Raw genomic sequence first — 5,540 nt, 5'->3', positions numbered from 1 at the left:
TAGAACCAACGTATGTTTCCTTTAACAGATGAATGGATAAGTAAAATGTGATATATATATATATATATATATATATATATATATATAAAATTTCCTTCACCAATGGAATATTACTTAGCTTTAGAGATGAATGTAACTATGCCATTTGGTGGTAAAAGGATAGAGTTGAAGAATATCATGCTAAGTGAAATAAGCTTCAGCCCCCACCCCCCCACACAAAAACACAAAGGCCAAATGTTCCCTCCAATAAGTGTATGCTAATTCACAATGGGGGTGGGAAAGAATAGTTATTTAGATTAAGTAGAGAGGAGTGCAGAAAGGGGAGGGAATACGGGGATAGAATTGATAGTAGAATAAAACAGACATTACATATAATACATAATATAGAGAGATGCTAAAACACTCAACAAGGGGGGAGGAGTATAAAAATTCAGTGAATTAGACAAAGTTGGATTTAAGGGAAGAAAAGGGAAATAGGAGTACAAATGACAGTAGAATGAATCAGACACAACTTTTCAATGTTTATATATAAATACACCACCAGGGATGGTCCACACCATGTACACCTCAAGAATGGAATGCTAACTAAAATAAAATTTACTTCATGTATAATATGTCAAAATTTGCTCTACTATCATGTATACCTAAAAAGAGTAATAAATTTTAAAAATAACAAGGGAAAATTTGTATACCGAGAAGGTTTGTCAGTTAAAAACTCTTCAGTGAATGGTAATGTCATTAAGGTTAAATAAAAGTATAAAAGAGTACCTTGATCCCATACAAAACAACAATGGTAAATAGAGTTTCCCAAGTCAGTCTGCACAACTAGCTCTAATCACAAAATTTTTGGTTTACAACTCTTTTCTATTTGTTTTATAAACCAGCACAAGAACAATATTTACAAGTTGAGCAGAGAGGAAACATTACATAGAAGTGTTATAGTATGAATAGTGATGTGTGTACTCAAATGATTCTCAATTTCCTCCCCCATGCAATAAAAAATCATGCAGTTGAAAGATACACTAGTTACTGATTAGATAACACATACATGTGTTTGTGAAATTCAGTTTGTGGGCAGCTGCTCACCTTTGCAGGTCAGATCAAATAGATAAGGAAGACATTCTCTTCACACAAGACAGTGTTTCATTGAGTAATACTATGAAAACAAGAGAGAAAGCAAAAGTAACAGACACAGGAAACTGTATTGCCAGACTAGGAAAAACCCAACCACTGAACCTATGTACTGGGGAGTCCCAAAGAGCTATTTAGGGTCCTGACTAGGAAGTGCTGGGCAGAGCATCCTCTCCACAGGTGAGAGTCTGAAGTCTTGTTCTAAATTGTATTGAAAGTGAGAACGAATAAATACAAGTTAGAACAAAGAAAACTTCATTCTAACATCTTGCATAACCTGGTGATCCCCTGAAGAACACCAAGACCTCCCAAGAACAGGTCAGATCCTAGAGGAGGGAGTGAGAGCCTTGAGATGACTAAATAAATTGGGATTCCAATGAGTGAGTCACTGAGCCAGATGCATTGATAAATCAGCATTCTTTAGCTGTTTCATCCAAGATTGCAGACATCATTCAATCAAGAAAAGGGAAGATCTTTAGTACTTTCCTCAGAACTCTAAGACTAAATCTTCCATCTTGGGCTTATAAACAGTTTACTCTCATATGTATAATGAAGCCAGTTTTCTGCATAAAATAATGTGGAGATAAGCATGAAACCTAGAGATTTACCCTTTAGAATAACAAATGGTGTGAATATTATTCTCCTAGAACTTATCATTATATTTCAATATTTATTTTCCCAAATAAAGTTAAATGAAATGTTGGTGGGTGGTGTTTTGTTGACCCAAAAGGCTCACATATGAAGAGAATATTGTGTTTTTACTTTTTGAACAAAACTTGTAGATGAGAGTCTAAGGTTTATTTCAATCAAAATTGTGTTTCTCTCTCTGTGGTGTCATGGGCTCTTGGAGCTATAAGATCTGAGGAGGGACATGGTTAGTTTATAGTATCTTATAATTACTGGGTTGCAGAGGGTTCTGGGAGACCATGACACATTGTATCTATCATATAATCCAATAAGTATAACAAACATTATATTCTGAATTATTAAGTAGAACCAAAAGTTCTACAAAATCAAAATACATAATGAAACAAAAAATGTGGGGGCATAAATCCTCCTACAGTATGTGTTTATCTTTTTACAGTCATCATTTTACATGTTTCTAGTTAAATTTTTCACTGGGTATCCAAAACTAAAGAGGTGGTCCCAAATTGTGATGTTTTTCCTACACTAGAGGTGAGTATAGTCACCTAAGTGATGAACGTCATAGAATTCATGAGGAACTGCATGGTTTCTTCAGTCCAAGAGTCAGGATGGGCCTATGGACCATGTGGATTCCCCAGGAAACATTAAGACTATTTTCCCCTTCAGCAATCCTCCTTTATTGCCTGAATACGCACTATGCACATTGACTCTTAGTCTCTTGGGTCTTTCTCCTCTCCCTGATTGGGAGCTTGTATAACTCTCCAGAGTTGTAGATCCCTTAGGGAGTACTGCTACTCTATAAGGTGAAATGTTAAACTCATAATTCAAACTAGGGATATCTGGGCATTATTTTAGTATTCCTAGGTCCTTCCCATAACTCTCTTAATTTTCCCATAATTACAAACAAGAGAGTATATAATTTACATGAATAATATTCTCCAAATAATACTTAATTAAATATATGAAATAATTAATAGAGATGTTATAGCATTATTTACCCAACAGAATGTTTTACTATTGCATCGATCCATTAGCAAAGTGAATAGTGTGAGATGTGTGACCTAATAACATCATTAAATGCATGACAAGGTTAACATTAAGAAATTCACACTTTATTTAGCAACAAATTACATCTGTTATGAAATATAAGTAAAAACGCTCAGTAAAACTTGAATGGTGGACCATGCTTTGACCCTAGGGATGTGAGAAGCTTTGCAAGCTCAAAGTCAGGCTCCATAACTTAGTGAGGACCTATGCAACTTACCAAACCCTATCTCTAAATAAAAATGAAAAAAAAAATCTGAGGATGCAGTTTTCTGAGTAAGTGCCCCTAAGTTTAAGAGGCTCTTAAAAATTTAAATTTTAAATTTCATATAAATCTGAAGAGACTTCTGAAATAATCAACTCTGAGTATTATTATTTTTCCAGTTGTGAAAAACGAGACTCTTTAGTAATTGTTGATTTATACTAAAATTATATTTTTTTAGGGATGCAAAATTCTATACTTGTATTTCTTTATTTTTATAATATCAGCTAATGATGTTAAAAAAAATTTCAGCAAATGTCCAAAGCGATTACCCATTTTCTCATTTAAATGATTATTTTCCCTCCTAAATACCAAATACTTCAAGGGATGGGCTATAGATATGAAACTTACTACCATCTTTATAATTGTCAAGGTGTTTTTGTAAATATTTTGCTGTTATCTAAGGTACACACTTTGAACAGATGCTACTCCACATTTGCTACAGATATGAGGTCAGTAATTAAAAAATGTGGGAAATTTGAATACAGTCTTGGACACATTCTTTGGGTTTCTATATGCTATAAATCCTCCAGTGTTTTTAAAATGATGGATCAATAGCCAAAAGCTTTGCAAAAATTTTTTTGTACATCCTCTCACTCGTATGAATTCTGAGGTGCTGAATAGGATGTGAACAACTATTGGAGACTCTGTCACTTATTTTATATTTATATGATTTCTGTGCTAACATATCTCTGGTGGGAAATAGTGTTGAACTACTGTGAAATAGGGTTGATTCATCCTTAAAGACATTGATGCAATGTTTTCATTGTAAAACTTATCTCAAGTATAAAATCTATAATGTTTAGTAAGATGTGATCTTCAATATTAAAAGCTTTGCCATTCTTCACATTTATAGGACTTCTCTCTACTATGGGTTCTCTGATGTCGAGTAAGTGATGATTGTTGATTAAAATCTTTGCCACATTCTCTACATTTGTAGGGCTTCTCTCCAGTGTGGATTCTCTGGTGCCGAGTAAGTACTATTTTTTTAATAAAACCTTTGCCACATTCTTTACATTTTTAGGGCTTCTCTCCAGTGTGGATTTGCTGGTGCTGAGTAAATGATGATTTTTGATTGAAACTCTTGCCACACAATTTACATTTGTAGGGCATCTCTCCAATATGAATCCTTTTGTGACAATCAAGATGTGAGATGCTATTAAAAGCTTTTTCACATTCTTTACATTTGTAGGGCTTTTCTCCAGTGTGGATTCTCTGGTGCTGAGTAAGTGGCCATCTTTCCCTAAAAGTTTTGCCACATCCTTCACATTTGTAGGGCTTCTCTCCAGTACGAATCCTATTGTGACAATTAAGCTGTGAGATGGTATTAAAAGCTTTGCCACATTCTTTACATTTGTAGGTCTTCTCTCCAGTGTGGATTCGCTGGTGCTGAGTAAGTGATGATTTGTGACGCAAAATTTTTCCACACACTGTACACATGTAGGGCTTCTCTCCAGTGTGCATTCTCAGGTGCCGAATATGATCTATTTTTTTATTAAAACTTTTGCCATATTCTTTACATTTGTAGGGCTTCTCTCCAGTGTGGATTCGCTGGTTCTTAGTAAGTGATGCTTTTTCACTAAAACTCTTGCCACATACATTACATTTGTAGGGTTTCTCTCCAGTATGAATCCTGTTGTGGCAATCAAGATTTGAGATTCTATTAAAACTCTTGCCACACACTTTACATTTGTAGGGCTGCTCTCCAGTATGAATCTTTTTGTGACAATTACGCTGTGAGATCCTATTAAAAGCTTTGCCACACTCTTTACATTTGTAGGGCTTCTCTCCAGTGTGGATTCGCTGGTGCTGAGTAAGTGAAGATTTTTCACTAAAACTCTTGCCACACACATTACATTTGTAGGGTTCCTCTCCAGTATGAATTCTGATGTGGCGATCAAGATTGAGTTTGTATTAAAACTCTTGCCACACACTTTACATTTGTAGGGCTTCTCTCCAGTATGAATCCTGTTGTGGCGATCAAGATTTGATTTTCTATTAAAGCTCATGCAACACACTTTATATTTGTAGGGCTTCTCTCCGGTATGAATTCTCTGGTAATTTTTAAGGCTTGGGTTTTTACTGAAACCTTGGCAAAATAGTTTACATACGTGGGGCATCATTCGAGGGTTTATCCACTGGTGACAAATAAGATTTGAGCTTTTATTAGAAGTTTTGTCACATTCTTTGCATTTGCATGGTATATCTTCTGTATGAACTCTGTGATGTTGAGTAAAGTTCTTGAGTGCATTGCATTCTTCACTTTGGTAGGTTTTCTCTGCAGAATAAATTTTTTGGTGTTGAGTAAGGGTTGAAAAACTTTTTAAGCCTTTCCCACAATTTTTACATTTACAGGTCTCTCCTTCAGTCTAAATCCTCTGATACATAACAAGTTGTAACTTTTCACTAAAAGTTTTTTCACATTCTTTAAATTTGTAGAATTTATCACTATCATAGT

General features: G+C 34.7%; 1 pseudogene; it reads right to left on the bottom strand.

The window, feature by feature from the left end:
• Positions 1 to 3,907: 3,907 nt before the first annotated feature.
• Positions 3,908 to 5,202, bottom strand: LOC144374578 (uncharacterized; annotated as a pseudogene).
• Between the last annotated feature and the right edge of the window lie 338 nt (positions 5,203 to 5,540).

The sequence above is a fragment of the Ictidomys tridecemlineatus genome, unplaced genomic scaffold, assembly GCF_052094955.1.
Source record: "Ictidomys tridecemlineatus isolate mIctTri1 unplaced genomic scaffold, mIctTri1.hap1 Scaffold_751, whole genome shotgun sequence".
Classification (NCBI taxonomy): Eukaryota; Metazoa; Chordata; class Mammalia; order Rodentia; family Sciuridae; genus Ictidomys; species Ictidomys tridecemlineatus.
Note: the sequence above shows the minus strand (reverse complement) of the source record. Positions and strands in the feature narration are given on the sequence as shown.